This window comes from Bison bison, unplaced genomic scaffold (assembly GCF_000754665.1).
Source record: "Bison bison bison isolate TAMUID 2011002044 unplaced genomic scaffold, Bison_UMD1.0 scf7180017864491, whole genome shotgun sequence".
Taxonomy (NCBI): Eukaryota; Metazoa; Chordata; class Mammalia; order Artiodactyla; family Bovidae; genus Bison; species Bison bison.
In genome coordinates this window covers 16,312,872-16,331,124 of record NW_011495050.1, presented here as the reverse complement: position 1 = coordinate 16,331,124, position 18,253 = coordinate 16,312,872, and positions in this window count along the sequence as shown.

Genomic DNA, 18,253 nt, shown 5'->3' with positions numbered 1-18,253 from the left:
TTAAAAACCGAAAAAAAAAAAAAAAAAAGGTAAAGAAACAGCTCCCTAGCTGTCCTTTAATTTGCAAGGTGGTATTTTTCACAAAGGAGTTTATGCTGGGGGGTATGAAGCAACGTTGTATTCGGCTATTTTCTCAAATTCATTCCAACTTTTCCCCCTGATGCCTGCTGGGCATGAGAAACATCTTCCTACTGCTGAACTACATGCCTTTATGATGTTTGCTTTCTCAGAGCCACATAAACCCAGGTGAAATACTGAGTTTTATACTCATAGGTATTTTTTTCTTTTAAGATTTTTTTGATGTGGACCACTTTTAAAGTCTTTACTGAATTTGTTACAGTATTGCTTCTGTTGTTTATGTTCTGGTTTTCTGGCCAAGAGGCATGTGGGATCTTGGCTCCCCCACCAGGGATCCCACCCGCACCCCGTGCTTTGGGAGGTGAAGTCTAACCCTGGGCCACTGGAAAGGTCCCACACATGGGCATCTTATCAAATTCTTAAGCAGGACCACCTCCCGTCTGTCTTAGTAGTAGAGCAGGTTTGTTCACTCAGTTACTCCTTTGTCTTCATTCTGTAAGTGCATTCATTTTTTTTTTTTTTTTTAACTTCTGAAATTGTGGCATATTTCCCAAAGCACTTAGAGTCCGTTCCACTTTGCCTTAACAGGAAACTTGCCCACTTCTCTACACCAATGACCTATTGCTTCATGTATGTTAGTCTGATTCTCCTAAACATACAAAAGGATCCTTAAGGCAGAAACTGAGATTTATGCTTTTAGGATCTCCTAGAGCAGCGCTGTCCAAAAGATCTTTCTGTGATGATGGAAATGTCCTAGCGCTGGCGGTTCAGCACCAGAGCCTAGAGCCACAGAAACTGAGATTTATGCTTTTAGGATCTCCTAGAGCAGCGCTGTCCAAAAGATCTTTCTGTGATGATGGAAATGTCCTAGCGCTGGCGGTTCAGCACCAGAGCCTAGAGCCACAGAAACTGAGATTTATGCTTTTAGGATCTCCTAGAGCAGCGCTGTCCAAAAGATCTTTCTGTGATGATGGAAATGTCCTAGCGCTGGCGGTTCAGCACCAGAGCCTAGAGCCACAGAAACTGAGATTTATGCTTTTAGGATCTCCTAGAGCAGCGCTGTCCAAAAGATCTTTCTGTGATGATGGAAATGTCCTAGCGCTGGCGGTTCAGCACCAGAGCCTAGAGCCACAGAAACTGAGATTTATGCTTTTAGGATCTCCTAGAGCAGCGCTGTCCAAAAGATCTTTCTGTGATGATGGAAATGTCCTAGCGCTGGCGGTTCAGCACCAGAGCCTAGAGCCACAGAAACTGAGATTTATGCTTTTAGGATCTCCTAGAGCAGCGCTGTCCAAAAGATCTTTCTGTGATGATGGAAATGTCCTAGCGCTGGCGGTTCAGCACCAGAGCCTAGAGCCACATGTGTCTACGATCACTTGCAGTGTGGCTAGGGCAGCTGAGGGACTGAATTTTCATTTTATTTAAGTGTACTTAGCTTCATGTAGTTAGTGGCTAAGATACTTGAAAACAGAGCCTTAAAGCATCCAGTTCAAGTAGATTATACAGCAAATGCTCAGTAACTATTGGCTAATGAACACATAGACCTTCATTGGGCATAGTACTTCTGTTTTCATGTACAGAATTTTTATTCCCTTTGGAATTATATCATTAAGTAGGGAGGGGGAAAAAAAAACTTTTCTGAAAGAAAGGAAGGGAGGGAGGGAAAAAAGGAGAGGGAGGGGATGCTGGAATGAGATACTTTAAAAGGAGAACTTTAACTGATGCCCTTGAAAATCACTTTAAATTAGAAGTTATTCTCTCCACCTAGAGTTGGACTTAGCTGTATTATAATCTAGTTTCAAAGATTTCTTATGGAAGCTCAAAATGTAAAGTGGTTCTTACACTGATTGTAGTGAGACAAATTATCAGTAATATGAGGACACCTAATTTCGTTCCAAATTGTTCAATCAGATTTAATCAACCGGAACCAAAGAACATCCATAAACATTTTCAGAAAATGTGAACTTGAATTGACTTAAAATTGTATTGTGTTCTTTTTAAATATATTGATTGGCATTTTCTTGATCAGTATTTTAGACTGTAAACTCATGCTTTTACTTCATAAAATATTGATGAACTTTTAAATGAATCGAATAAATGTTATTGTAAGTTTTATCACAAACCTTAAGATTCATGTAATGTTGCAATGTTGTAGGAAGTATATGAACTGGTTACAGTAAGATAGCTATTCTAATTCTGTACCTGTGATTCAACTCTAAATGGAGGAGGATGTATAAATTTTAAACTATATTCTGAAGAATGATTGAAAATATTTAATTTTCACAAATACAAAGACTGACATGCCTAAAACATTTACTCATAATCCCCATCACATATGTTTTGAAACACGCTCAGTATCTTCATTGATTACATACCTTAAGAAACATAAATATTAACAATTTAAACTTATAACTGAATTTATATTAAAGAAATATCACCTATATGTATTTTAGACAGGGGTTCTTATAAGGTTCTATTTGGACATGCTCCACTGCTAAAATCTTTCAGTACTGCTGGCCTGTAAGGTACCTTGGACTCGTCAGAGCAATCTTGATTCCAGCTTGTGCTTCATCAGCCCAGCATTTTTCATGATGTACTCTGCATATAAGTTAAATAAGCAGAGTGACAATATACAGCCTTGACGTGAATTGTATTAATCAGTTGCTTTTCACTCTTATGTCCATTGTCATAATTGATCTTTCTCATGTTAGGAAGATAAGATTGGTGTGTGCCTACTAGTCTATTTGTGACCCCATGGACTGTAGCCCACCAGGCTCCTCTGTATATTGGATTCTGCAGGCAAGAATACTGGAGTGGGCGGCCATGCCCTCCTCCAGGGGATCTTCCTGACCCAGGGATTGAACTCCTATCACTTTCATCTTTCTATTAGCAGGCAGGTTCTCTACCACTAATGCCACCAGATTGATATGTTTGCTTGACCTTATATATTATAATTATGATTGCAAGCCTCTTAAGCAACCTAGATCTTCTGACTAGTCAAGCTTCCTTCCCACAGAACTTTCCTGCACCTGGTATAATTTAGGTTGAAGATCTTCCTCTCCAAGGTCTCCTAGCCTGATGTTCCAGGGAGCTGTGGTCTATCTAGAAGTGTAAGACAGTTTTTCCCACCCTCAGATCTTGAACATCAGATGATTGAAATTGTTAATAGTTATTGATCACTGGAAGAAGAATTTTCACATGACAGGAAGAAAGTTTCCATCTGATGGTGAAGGTTCATGTTTTCCATTTCTCCCAAACTTCTACATAAAAAATCATGAAGCATTCAGCTCAGTAACTGCTATAGATAGTCTGCCTGGTGTGTGAGTTTAATTGCATTCCTCCAGGTGTACCGTTTGGCAAATCTAATTTGATTTGTACAAAGAGTCTTCCCTTAAACAGTGTTCCCTGAAAGTCCAGAGAGAAGGAGACTTGAATATAAAGTAGGAAAGGTTCTGATTCAGTTGATACACTGCCAGTCACATCCTTTAGACTTCATGGCTAGTGATAAGATGATGGAAAGCAGCTATATATCTGAGGTGATGACCTGAAGAGCAATGAATTGGAAGGACAAGACCCATCTCAGACCTCAGAAACACCTGGAAAACCAGGATCTCTGACCCTCACCATGTGTGGGAAACAGATTATCTTCGAAAAAATGTCACTCACCATCAGGCTTTCCGTCTCAGGTAAACATTTTAACTCATCCTTACTCCTGTTTTCTTTCAAGTTTTGGAATTTTGTATGTAAGATTCAGTCTCCCAAAGACATTAACCTCACTATCTTTGATTATCCAGTGCTAATTTTTGCAGAAGGATTTGACAGGTCCAGCTTAAGTCAGCAAATTGTATTAAACTAATCAGCTATGTCAGTGGTGAGGTGTGGTCTTTGGCTTAATTTGGATCAGGTCCTCATATTTCATGGCATTGGTGGGGCAAGGGTTGAGGTTAATAATGACATGCTGTGTACTTGCGTCTTCCTCAGATTTTGAACTCGTTGAGGGTATAGACTGCTGTAGTCCAATTCCGTAGCAGAATGCTAGGCACATAGTCGGTGCCAAATGAAATGTTATGACTTCACTGTTGAGTTTTTTACTTGGCATTTGGGTTAATATTGCAGCCAACATAAGAGTCTATTAAGCAGTTTCATATGTATTTCAGAGACCACAGACCTTATAATGGTTTCAATTTGTATACAAGTTAAGGCTTAGCCCCCACCACTCCATCCAAGGACTGTATACCAGGGCTTTCCTTATGTAGTTATGCTCCCTGATCCTATAATTTTAATTGTATTCTCCCAGGAGCTCAACTTGACATCCAATTTGATTTGTACATAGAAGTTTCCCTAAGGCACATCCCTAGAATTGCTTACTCTAATGAATTTTAAAATCTGTTTTTCCTAGTCAGTCGATGGAACTATTTTTTTTTTTTTAGCAAAGAGAACTTTTCAATTTTTCCAGAAAATGTCTCACTGTGCTTATATTTTCTTTTTGTAATATTTCATATATTTTATGTATTAATCCAGGGAACTATTCATTGCTTATTTTCAATATTGGTTTCTGAATATGTAATTTGTCATTTCATTTTGTTTTTTTCCACATACTGTTGCCCTTCCCTTTAAAGACAAGATATTTATGGGCAAGAAAATAGTCACTATGTGAAAAGAGAATTCAAAAAAAAAAAACCACAGCTGGCCAAAGAAATTCAATTCTTCCCTGAAGCTTGGAAACATCTCAAACTCAAGTGTGAGGAGAAGTCAGAGTTCTTTCTTATAATTATATCCTCCACTTACTATTTAGGATGATTCAACAGGTAGAGTTTGTTTTTTTTTTTCCCATAACCAATGTACATGTCATTTTGCATGAAATACCATTTTTGTTTGGTGTTATTTGCCAGGGTCACAGATAACAATCAAGCACTCCTTTATGTAATTCATCTGCTTTTACTTTTTTCAGTGTGTAGAGGGGTTGTCGATGAATTTAAACTTATGAATGACATTTAAAAAAAACAAAGGTCTCCCTTCAAGATGGAGTCAATTCTGGAGCAACATAAAATACCGAGATTAACTTGCTGCAGTCACAGTTACCTCTCTATTTAGTACTAGCCATGTGCCAAGCATAATTCATGTACTTTCCTCACTTCCACTTATGCTGGATATATCAGTTAATATTTTTGTCTCCATTTCCTTATCTCTAACAGAATGATAGTTACCTACCTTATAGGATTGTTCTGAAGGTTAATTTTAAAACATGGTATTCTTAAACTAATCCCTAGCACTTAGTAAATGGCAACCCACTCCAGTGTTCTTGCCTGGAGAATCCCAGGGATGGGGGAGCCTGGTGGGCTGCCGTCTATGGGGTCGCACAGAGTTGGACACGACTGAAGCGACTTAGCAGCAGCAGCAGCAGCACTTAGTAAACAGTCAGGAGATACTACGTTATTCTTACTGGACTCTAGAGGGCAAAATTGGTATTACACTTCCACTATGGTCTAGAAGAAAAAGTAAATCTAATAATTTCTATTGTGTGTACAAAAATTCACATAAAGTGAGGAGTGGCAATGAAGATCTCATAAACTTATGGTAATTTTTATTAATATTAACCTCCTTCAATTCTATGCCCACCAAGCAATACTTCTAAGTTGCTGCATAAGATTGGGCTGCACAGCTCTAAGGACATCATTTGCACAGTAGTCCATGTAAATGGGGTCCCTGCCAGTTGTTCTGTATACAACCTGCACACCCCTACATGGCAGCCCTGCTTCGCCTGTACTCATTTAGAACCTACCCAAGGGCAGAATGAGAAGGTCTGAAACTTTCAGATTCATGAGTTCTTTCATGTGATTCACTACTTCAAACTCTTACTGTCTCTAAATGAATTGATGTGATCATGTCACTAAATTTCAAAGTCTAAGCAAAGAATGATTGACCAGCAAGTGACACCACTTGAAAACAACAACACTCTAAAGTCCACCTTAACATCAGGCCAACCTCTGTCTTCATCATTTTTTTGGATAGAGTTACAGCAAATTTCTACTGAGCACTACTTATGGATGTGCACTGGGATAAGTTAGGTCCTGGATTGATTGATGTTCAGTTGCTCAGTCACGTCCGACTCTTTGTGAAAAGAGTGTCCCCATGGACTGCAGGACACCAGGCTTCTCTGTCCTTCACCATCTCCTGGATGATAGAGGTGAAGAAATTAGATGTAAAAGTTACTATCTAAACAGTATTGTCATCCTAGGTTAAAAACGTCTGGCAGACTTGTATCCAAGAGGGACAGGTAATTGTTACCTCTCCTTGTATCTCTTAATGGCGGTGCAATGGAATTTGGGGTGAGTGATTTTCCATCATATAGTAATGTCCCCTATAAAGCAATAGGATCCCTGGCCTTCAGGCCATGAGGTCAGGTAGCAAGTTTCAGTCATTGTGACAATCAACATTACTGGTCAATTTCCAGATATTTCAGTTGGAGAAGGAATGGTACTGTTTTTTGCATTTTTGGTTTTTGAGTTTGTTTAGCTCCCGCCCTACACATTAACCACTACTGGGCTAGAAGTTCATCCCTATTCTGAAAGAGCTTAATGCTAGGATGTGCAGAGAAAAGAGAGAAACCTTGTTACTTTCTTTATATCTCCCCCTTGAATGCTTTGACCATATGGCTGGATTATACTAGGATAGAATATTTTTTCTAATGAATAAAGAGTTCTGTCACTGTTCTGAACTTCTTTCTTTAATATAATGCTAAGATGTCCATCTTATCTGCATTCAGAATTTTCCATCTATATTTCTCTAATTTTTATGTGAAGTCAATAAGTGCAATGTCAAATATGCTGTGATAGAAAATATAAGAGATAGTGTTAGTTGCTTGGTTTTTAAGCTCATTTTATTCTGTTATCAACACAATGTTTACTGAGGTATACTATTATTTATTGATTATTTCCTTGCTCTCTAAGCAAAGATTTTTTTAAATTTTGACATAGGACTTTATACCAATGTTCTTCCTTACCTTTTGATATTTCACTTTTCCTACAACGTTTTTCCTTTCTCTACCACAATTTCTTCCTTTCTTTTCTACTTTTTTCAATTTTTTAATCAAACTTTAAAATAGTGTAACTTTTATTTGAATATACTTGTCAAACATATGAACAGAAATAAGCAAAGAAGAATAACCAATATAAAATATTGAATATGTCCTCTCTTATTTAGAATATTGAGTTAGTAATCCTGAGATAAAGCTTACAATCTTACTTTGTTTCAAGAGTCCAATCTGCCAAATGGGGATAATAATATCTGTACCATAATTTCTCCAGTGGGACAAACAACTAACCCCAGTATCGTGCTTCGACCTTTGAATACACAAATTCTTTATACGGTAAGCTTACTTTTATAAAAATGAGTTTAACTGAATTACATTAAGCTTCTTACCATAGATTGTATGACCCAGATGCATGATTGTTCTGTCAGACACAGTTTAATGTACAAACTATGTTGAAATGCATACATAAACTCTAACCGCCCCATGCCTGGCTGTGTTGTCTATCTAATTACTTGGCTAATGCTGAATGAGCCAAATGCTTAAAGACCATTAATTTTCCTCTCCTATTACTTCCTAATACTTCTCAGAAAAGCTTGTAATTTTCTTATCTAAATGTTTCAAGTATTAGGAACCACTGCTGAAGTTGGAATGGTAACATAAATAGCTATGAAAATTATCTCAGTAACCAGATATTATTTTCACTCCCTAGGATCCATCACAGGCAATTTTGTTCCAACTGCTAGGGAATGTCAGTGACCAAAATCTAGACCCTGTCTCCCTTTAATTCTTTGCATTCAAGTCCAAGTATGCTAAGCAAACAGCTCTAGTCTTTTATTTTAGCTTTCTGTTGGCCCTAAGAGATGCAGTAACTCTGTAGCTAATTGCATATATTTTAAAATAACTCACGTAAGCTCTTCAAACTATAGTTAGCATAAAGACTATCACATATTAGAGGATAGCAGTTTGTTATTTTTCAGATTGACATGGGCTGTAGCAATTTTCAAGGGTCCTTGCTCCTCTGTGAAGGCTAGTTCAATAAATCTATGTCAAATTTCCCACCATTCATCTAAGGCTTTATTCCCAGATTGATTTGTGTTCTTTTCGAATATGTCTGGTGGTTCAGGATTTAGGGAAATAGGTTTTACTGAGTATAAAGTAGGGATGTATTTACAATTTTACTTAAAAAAAAATTCTAGATTCCAGACAGATCATAGAGAAACCAAAAACTGAGGTGAGTAAAACTAATGTTTTTCCTAAATATCTACATAATAACCTTCAAGAAAGGGTGGCTTTGGTGAAAAATCAGATTTTATAAAATATAGTCAAGCACATTTCCATTCTCTTAAACTTACCTGCCACTTGGAAGTTGTTTAATAAGCATTTGCTGAAGTAAAGCATAAATGAACGGTTAAGAAACAGGTTCTGGATTTGTACAGTGTTTCTATCACTGATGGGCTTCCCTGGAGGCTCAGCTGGTAAAGAATGCACCTGCAGTGCAGGAGACCTGGGTTCGATCCCTGGGTTGGGAAGATCCTCTGGAGAAGGGAAAGTCTAGCCACTCTAGTATTCTGGCCTGGAGGATTCCATGGACTGTATAGTCCATGGGGTCACAAAGTATCGGACACGACTGAGTGACTTTCACTCACTCACTCGCTCTATTACTGACTAGCTAGGGGATGTGTGACCATTTATTTAACCTCACAAAATCTGTTTCCTTAGGTTGAAAGGATTATATGACCTAATGCTCAGGGATCACCTTGGAGAAGGCAATGGCACCCCACTCCAGTACTCTTGCCTGGAAAATCCCATGGATGCAGGAGCCTGGTAGGCTGAGGTCCATGGGGTCGCTGAGAGTCGGACACGACTGAGCAACTTCACTTTCAACTCTTCACTTTTATGCATTGGATAAGGAAATGTCAACCCACTCCAGCGCTCTTGCCTTGAGAATCCCAGGGACGGGGGAGCCTGGTGGGCTGCTGTCTATGGGGTCGCACAGAGTCAGACATGACTGAAATGACTTAGCAGCAGCAGCAGCAGCTCAGTGATCACCTAGCATAGCCCCTGACCCACTAGTGCTCAAGAAATGTTAGAAAATAGATAATAATGATAATGCTCATAGCAGTTTACTCAAAGTGTAGGTAGCAGGGTGGGAGTTCATGCTTTCTTCCAGGCTCTGACATTGACATGACTCAACTCTAAATATTTTCAGTATGTGAGTGCCTTCACCCTAAGTTTCCAGTTGTTTGGATATTACCAGCCCAGTTAGGATCAAGTGTCTACCCTAGAGACAATCAGCATGGTCAAAAGGACAGAGCCATGTAATGCTATCACAAGGGTAGGAGTTCTGCTTCTCTGTTGCAGGCCTAGTTCCATTAAAAGCAAAGGTGACTGAGAACACAGTAGTCACCTCAGGTATTGTCTAGTTTTACTATTGGGTTACACTGTTGTTGATTTCAGGTAGCAGTCCAGTATTTCAGTTAGTATTGGATTCATTCCTATTTAATGTTCTACTTCCATTAATGACCAGAAGGAGGTGACCTATTAACTTTAGCGGTGGGGGCCAGGTTGTGGGTTGGTATAGAGAGAGTTGCAGAACAATAAAAACCAGAAAAATGAGGTTAGAATAAATTTTACATTAAGGAGTTAAGGAGTCAGGCAAAACAACAGGTTACCACGAAGGGGTAGTAATATCATTAGAAAACTATAAGATGGGTTAGACTCTATAATAGAATGAAAAAAAAGTTTTTTTTTCCTCTTAGGTTTTGGTTATTTTTATGTTTATATGAAATATGGTTGTTCATGGTATTCTAGGAAATTACTTCAGATAAAGTAATGAAGCTAAATTATGAAAACAGCTCAGTGAGAACTGGGAAGCAACCCCATGTTCCAACCTATTTCCTTAAGTAATAATCAAAGAAATCAACTTTTCTGTCTTTCAAACATTTCATCAATCAAGAAATATCTCAAGACATGTATTTGAAACTGAAAACACTTTTGTAGAAAAGTAAATAAAAAGAGTTACCCTAAACTATGATTTTATTCCACTAATGTGGAATCATTTTGTGTCAGCAAATAAATTCTTTTAAGTAGTGAAAAGTTCAACAAAGATTGAAAATCATATTCTCAAGTATAAACTTGAATTTGAGTAATTCCTAGTAGGGCCCTGCATTTGGGCTTACCTGGTGATTCAGATCATACAAGTATCTGTCTGCAGTGTAGGAGACCTGCATTTGATCCCTGGATCAGGAAGAGGGATCAGAAAAGGGAATGGCAGCCAACTCCAGTATTCTTGCCTAGAGAATCCCTTGGACAGAGGAGCCTGGCAGGCTACTGTCCATGGGGTTTCAAAGAGCTGGACACAACTGAGTGACTAACACTTGAGTAATTCAGATCAAAATAGTGTATCACCTTAATATAGCTAGGCAATTAGCCATGATAGTCGACAATGATAATAAAAGTGGCTATTTAATGACAAACAGAATATTCAAAATGTGTGGACACATTTTAAAAATATAAAATAATAAAAAACTTATTTTGTTTAATCAAATATTTTAAAATGAGATTAATATTTTGATAACAAATCTGTGGAGTTTGTAAAAGTACAGATTGTAAATAATAATAAATCCTGAATTAGCACTTTCCTCTATGCTAATCATGCTTATTTCTCTTACACAACCCCATGTTCCCATTTTATGTGAGAGGAAAATGAGGCACGGAGAAGTTAAATAACTTGCCCTAGGCCACATTAGTACAGCAAAAATTGCTATTAGAACTCAAGTAGTCTTTCTCCATAACCTGGGCTCTTAGCCTCATATGACAGGATTATTCAGAGAATACTCATCTAAATTAAAATAACACATGTCCAGATAATCTTTCCAGAAACTCTCAGCAAAAATATCTTTTGGCATTTGGAGATTAACATTTGTTCCAAAACCATATTTGAATGCTTCTATCTTTTCTTTTATACCAAATTTAATTTAAAGACTGTTTTGAAAGCTTTGTGTTCAAGTGTGCTGAATTTACCCAGAAAATTATCCAAGAATTGATTGTTATTGCAATGTCTGTCTCCAGTTTTGTCTCAACCAAGGTCTTTTGCTATAACTATGACAAACCTCAAATTGATGACTCACACTTCCAACACAAATACAACTCAATCTCATTCAGCTGCTATAGAAACTATGGAAACTATGCCCAGATGCTCAGTTACTATTCAGTCTTGACTTGAATGGCCAAATGTTTCAATGAGGATAATCAAGATAGAAAAGAAGTTGGAGGAAAAAGCAGTAATTCAGAATCTCAATGCAGTTTTTAATACACTATATCAGTTGGGGCACATCTGTATGATTCTCAAGGTTCAAAACAGTTTTCTACATTTCTCTGTGCTTCAGATGGGTCAAACTATGCAAAGAATTTGATCAATTTTTGTTAATAAACCAAACTTGGGTCCACTTGCCCACGTGCAGTAAAGCTAGTCAATTAACACAAGGTTGGGGTGAAGGAAAGTGCAGTGTTTATTGTAAAGGCCTCCATATGAGGAGTATGGGGTGACTCCTGCTCTAAAACCCAAACTTCTGGGAGGGTTTCAGCAAAGCATTTTTTAAAAAGTATTTATTTTTAGTTTTGGCTGTGCTAGATCTTCGTTGCTATGCACAGCTTTCTCTAGTTGTGGCAAGTAGTGGCTACTCTCTAGTCGCGGTGTGTGGGCTTCGCATGGAGGTGGCTTCTCTTGTTGCACAGCACAGGCTCTAGGTTGCATGGGCTTCAGGAGTTTTAGCTCGTGGGCTTAGTTGTCCCATGTCATGTGGGATCCTTCTGTTTGGGGATTGAGCCAGTGTCCCGTTCAACAAAGTATTTGTAAAGGTCAGGTGAGGGGGGCGGGGGTCACAGGGTATGTGATCAGCTTGTACACAATTCTCACAATTCTCTGATTTGTTGATGGTGAGGTAACAGGTTAGTGTCACAGGGTTAACACTATCAATCCTTAAGCATAGTAGATATGGGGAGGCATGTGCTCATGGTTGTCAAGGAGCTAATTTCTTCCATGTGGTGGTGGTTTTAGCATCTGTTAAATAACTCAGAAACTGTGCACTAGATACTATTATCTAGGTACTTCAAAGAGGAGCAAAAGCAGAGGATATGGGGGAGGGATCTGCCCTGGGAAAGCCCCAGAGGGTTCTGCTCAGTTACATTTCCATTTCTGCAAATTTCAAAATTCCAGTGAATCATGGAGCCCAAACCATAAACCATTATTTTAAGTAAAACTGAACAGAGTAAAATTCAAGCACAGTAGAAGACAGATATAGATTATATTACATGTTTCAACTGGAAGAGGTCTTTCAAGCTCAGATTTTCTAATTTTTATTGTTTGGTTGCCGAAATATTTTATTAAAATCAGAGCCCATATAGCAATATGTTCTTTGAAGTTTCCTTTATTATTCTCCTTTAACTCTCTTGCCTGCTTCCCCAGGGAAGAATAGTTCTTTTTAAAACAATTTCTATTGGAGTATAGTTGATGTACAGTGTTGTGTAGGTTTCAGGTATACAGCAAAGTGAATCAGTTATACATACACATACATCCACTCTTTTTTAGATTCTTTTCCCAAAGAGGCCATTAAGAGCATTGAGTAGAGTTCCCTGTGCTATACAGTAGGTCCTTATTAATTATCTATTTTATGTATAGTAATGTGCATATATCAATCCCAATCTTCCTGTTCATCCTTCCTCCCCTTTTCTCCCTGGTAACCATAAGTGTATTTCCCACATCTGTAACTCTATTTCTGTTCTGTAAATAAAATCATTTGTACCTTTTTTTTTTTAGATTCCACATATAAGCAATATTTGCCTTTGTCTGACTTAGTTCACTCAGTGTTACAATCTCTAAGTCCATCCACGTTACTGTGAATGGCATTATTTCATTCTTTCTTTTGGCTGAGTAATATTCCATTATGTATGTATACCCTATGTTCTTTATCCCTTCCTGTGTTGATGGACATTTATTAGTAGGTTGCTTCCATATCCTGGCTATTGTAAATAGTGCTGTAATGAACATTGGGGCACTTGTATCTTTAAGAATTATGGTTCTCTCTGGAAACAATAAATGCTGGAGAGAGTGTGAAGAAAAGGGAACCCTCCTACAGTGTGGGTGGGAATGTAAACGGGTTCAGCCACTATGGAGAACAGAATGGAGGTTCCTTAAAGAAGAGCTACCATATGATCTGGCAATCCCACTCCTGGGCATATATCTGAAGAATAGTCCTTAATGCAATTGGCTCTGAGCATGTTTGCTCATGAGCAGAATCATGAATGAATACAGACATGTGGTTGCTCTTAGTTCTTCATCCTCTCTATCCTGTGTATCTTCACTAGGATACTGTCATTTGGCCAGCTCTTGGGCCTTTGTCCTCATCAGTACCTCCCTTTCTTGCTGAAATGGGGAAAGCTTTAGGTTGCCTTAAAGGAAGGCTTCCCAGTTGGTGCTTGTGGTAAAGAATCTGCCTGCAAATGCAGGCGATACAAGAAATGTGGGTTCAATTCCTGAGCCAGGGGAGACCCCTGGAGAGGAAATGGCAACCTGCTCCAGTATTCTTGTCTGAGAAATCCCATGCGGAGGAGCTTGGTGAGCTACAGTCCATAGGGTCACAGAAAGTTGGACACTGAGCAACTAAGCATACAAAGGAAGGTGGGATACCTATTGTTCCAGCCCACTTTATCAGTGCTCTGCATCATGATTTAGGGAATATCCCAGTAAAAATTAAGTTGTTTTGCTTTATTTTGTAGATTGTTTCTAATGGGAACGTGTAAGGAGAGGGTCTTCTAATTTGGATCTTTTATTTCCTGAAGGCCTTGGCTAATTTACCATTGAATAAGAGAGCTTAACTTTGCTATAGCTTTGGTAAACTTTAGACAGGTTTAACTTTCTGATTCGAGGCCCTGACCTGTCTTTCCTTAGAGCATTCACTTTAGAAAACTTAACACTGTAAATTCTTTCTGTCTCGTTAAGATGTAAATCTTTTTAAAATCCTCTTGCCAGATTTATAACCCAGGAATGTCTTTCTTAAGGACCTGGAAACCATCTCTTTGAATTGTGAACATAAAAGAAGATAGCATCCTATCTCCCAGTCTTTACGGCAAACACAAATGGCCTAAACACAGAAGGAAAAATGTGCAAGCTCAGAAATAACTCACTGTACGTACATATCCCAGTGACCAGCTTCCCACAGTGGTTGTCCTCCAGTGCTTTTCCACCAGCTCATCCTAGTACTTAAAAACCCCTCCTGCCTTTTGGTTTAGTGGAGTTGAGTCCAGTCTGTCTCTCCAATTGCAATATCCAGAATGAAGTCATCCTTAGCTGTTTAACTTTGTCCAGTGCAATTTTTGTTTTAACACCATCTTCCCAACCCAGGGGTCGAACCCAGATTTCCTGCATTGCAGGTGGATTTTTTACCACTTGAGTCACCAGGGAAGCTCTGCTGGCTCGGACAGTAAAACCATCTCACAGTCTTCAAATCATAGATTGCCATATGTTGATCTGGGCCCTATGTGGATGGAATGCTCTGGATCAATCTCTAGATTGTCCCTGGAAGCAACCTAGAGGAAATTCCCTCAGCCTCAGGACTACACAGAACATAATTTGAAACCTGCTGAATTCCAGCTTCCTCAAATGAGAGAGGTTTATCAGTTCTCTTAATTAACCATCCCCACCCCCACAGAGTGGAGAAGGAAATGGCATCCCATTCTAGTATTCTTGCCTGGAAAAATTCCATGAACAGAGGAAGCTGGCAGGCTATAGCCCAAGGGGTCACAAGAGTCAGACAGGGCTGAGTACACATGCACACACATCCCGCATAGACTATCGTAGCCATGCAGGGTCTACTCTCTGGATCTTGGGACATTTTTTGTTTTTTAACAGGTGTTGTTGACTGAAAAAAGAAAGGCACAACCTAAAAGTTGAGAATTACATTTTTAATAAAATATATTTATTTTAGTGGGCTTGCTGAGCACTTAAGCCTGGGAGACAGCCTCTCAGATGGCTCTGAGAGATTGCTTCAAAGAGGTTAAGGGAGTAGCCAGGATGTATAAGAGATGTTTTGTTGTTGTTTTTGTTTAAAAAAAGAAAAAAAGCTAGGTAGTTGGAATATCAAAAGATTACAGTTAATTAAAGAAAACCAGATATCTCAGATTTAAAAATTTAGCACTTTTTTGTGTTTGGGAGATTACAAGAGTCTGGGCTCAATGCAATCACTCCTCTAATATGTACCTCAGTTATCTAAGGCCAGTTTCTGGTTTTTCTCCATCCTGAATCCCCTCAGGGTGGACTGTCTGGGTGATTATAGTGGCTGGTAGCTTGATGGCACAACATTCTTTGTTTACCGATACGGGAGGTGACATTCTTACATTCCTTCAGCCTCTCTCTTAATTGGCCTCTTACATATTATGGAGGTCTCTACAGAAGAGATGGTCACACCCAAAATGTCAAATATGTCAAAGGTGGTAGAATATTATAGCAAGGGTGTTAGGTGAGCCTGAGAAATGGAAAATTTCCTGCCAGATCAGTAAATGATGTCACAGTCATCAGTGATTGCATGGATGAGCCCTGAGGGAATTCAGGAAGGAAAGAATACCTGCTATCTAGCAGCCACTAGACTGCAGCCACTCCCTATGGTGAGCCCTGAGGAAACTCAGGATGTGAAAACACAGGATACTGGTCCCATATAGGTGAGGTATATATCAGAGGAATGATTTCAGCAAGCCCAGACTCTTGCATCTTTCCATACATAGAAAAGTGCTAAATTACTTCAGTTGACATATCTGATTTATTTAATTAGCAGTAATCTTTTGATGTTCCCGTCTACCTACCCTTTTTTGCAAAACTCCTACATATCCTAGCTGCACACCCCCACCATATCTCCTCCAGAACAGTGTCTTAGAGCTATAGGAAATGCTGCCTCCTAAGCTGCAGTCCTCATTTTTCCCCAAATCAAACTTAACTCACAACTTTCACGTTGTGTAATTATTTTTTCAAGAAAACAAACGTAGTATTTAAACTCTCTGGGTGGGTCTGTCAAGCAAACTGAAACCAAGGCCTTGTGGTATCTATTAACTGGATTGACTTATTGGGGAGGAGGGAGAAAATTTTCTGGAAAAGTAGAGAATAGCAGGGTACCTGTTCCCTAGAATGGTCCCAGATGTCTGTCTGAGTTCCAGAGGGAACTTTGGGCAGAATTTCAAGGAAAAATGAGCCCTCTTGGGATACAAGCCTCAGTAATTCATAATGAGATAGTCTTCATCAAAAAGTATTACAATGTGGAGGCACAAGTTCATGAAACTGGAGTTCTTATTCTTCATATAATAATAACATAAAAAGTTGGAATAAACTTAGTTATAGTGGTAAGAAGCAATGATTCCACTGAGCAGCTGAGCAAATAATTTTTATAACGATACTTCTTATGACTTGACTTTTAATAAAGTCACATAAAAAAGGTTTATATGTGTATAGAGGAATAGCAAATGGGGAAAAGAGGCACGTGAAAATGAACAGGAAATCAAATTTACTTGTTGTACATGGGGTTTACTTCCTTCTCATGTGGCATTTCCCAGAATATGTTTTTTGGAACACCAGTATTTCCAGTCAAAAATGTTGGGTCACAGTGCATGCTGTAAGCATTGACTTCCCAGATGTGGATGTCACCAAACACAAGTTCATGTGCCCAATGTACAGGCCAAACAAACCAAAACATCAGTGTTTGGAGCAGAGAAAGGTTTATTGCAGGGCCATGCAAAGAGACAGTTGGCTCATGGCCCCCAGACCCCAAACTCTCTGAAAGCTTTCAGCAAAACATTTTTAAAGGCCAGGTAAGGGAGGAGGGTCACAGGGTATGTGATCAGCTCATGCGCAATTGTCTGATTGGTTGGTGGTGACGTAACAAGGCTGTGTCACAGGGGTTAACATTATCAATTCTTAGGCTCCAGGTGACCTGGGGACTGCATGCTCATAGTCATCAAGTAGTTACTGTCTTTCATTTGGTGGAGGTTTTCCTGTCTGTAAAATGGTTCAGAAATTGTGCATCAGATACTTTTATCCAGGTACTTCAGAAACTAGCTAAAGCAGAGGATGGGGGATCAAGAGTCTGTCCTGAGAAGGTCCCATAGGTTTCTGCTGGGTAATACATATGCACAATGCCATTTTAAGGAAGTATGGTGGACAAACTCTAAGTTTCCATCAAGCTCTCTGTCTTCAGGGACTTCCCTGGTGGTCCAGTGCTTAAGAATCCATCTCCCAATACAAGAGACTTGGGTTCGGTCCCTGGTCAGGGAACTTAAGATTCCATGTGCCAGAGTGACTAAACCCAGATGCCACAGCAAGAGAAGCCCTCACATGCACAACAAGGAGTCAGTACAGCCAAAAAAGATCTGCCTCCAGATGTTCGTGCTCATGCCCTTGTTCCTTCTCCCACTGAGTGTGGGACCTTTGGCTTGCTTCTGCAGGGGAGCAAAATAACCACCCCAAAATGCTCCTTTTGCACGTGGATTATTTCAAACTGAAGACAATCAAGACTCAAAAAAAGCAGGAAGAAACTTTGATCTTCTCCCTAAGTGTCTCAAAGAAGGACCTGTTGCAGGAAGGGAGCTATCACCATAGATAACTACACTGTGAAGCAGGTGTGTGGACAGGGAGGAATCTAACAAAGTCCATTTGTTAAAATTCCTATCTGAGTCCATTGTCTCTGCATGGCCCAGCATACATGTGTTTACTAAACTTTTGCTTTCCCATCTCCATGTGAATTGCCATCCTCTCCTTTGAAATCCCAAACCACTACTGCCAATATTTTCTTTTGTCTATAGCCAAAGATGGTATTTAAGATGAGAGTTTTGAGTAGTTTGGCAAGTTACACAGTTATCCTGGGTCTTTCCTGTATATACATGTTATTGCACTTCTGATTTTCTCTTCTTAATCTATAATATAATTCTTGGACCAGCCAGAAGAACCTAGAAGGGTAGAGGAAAATTTCTTCCTCTTCAACACTTGGAACCAATAGAATATAGCAAAGATGATAGCATGTTACATCCATAATCATGTTACATCATAGAAGACTGTACCTTGCATCTAGAGTGAGTCTCTAGAGACACTCCCTGCTGGTTTGA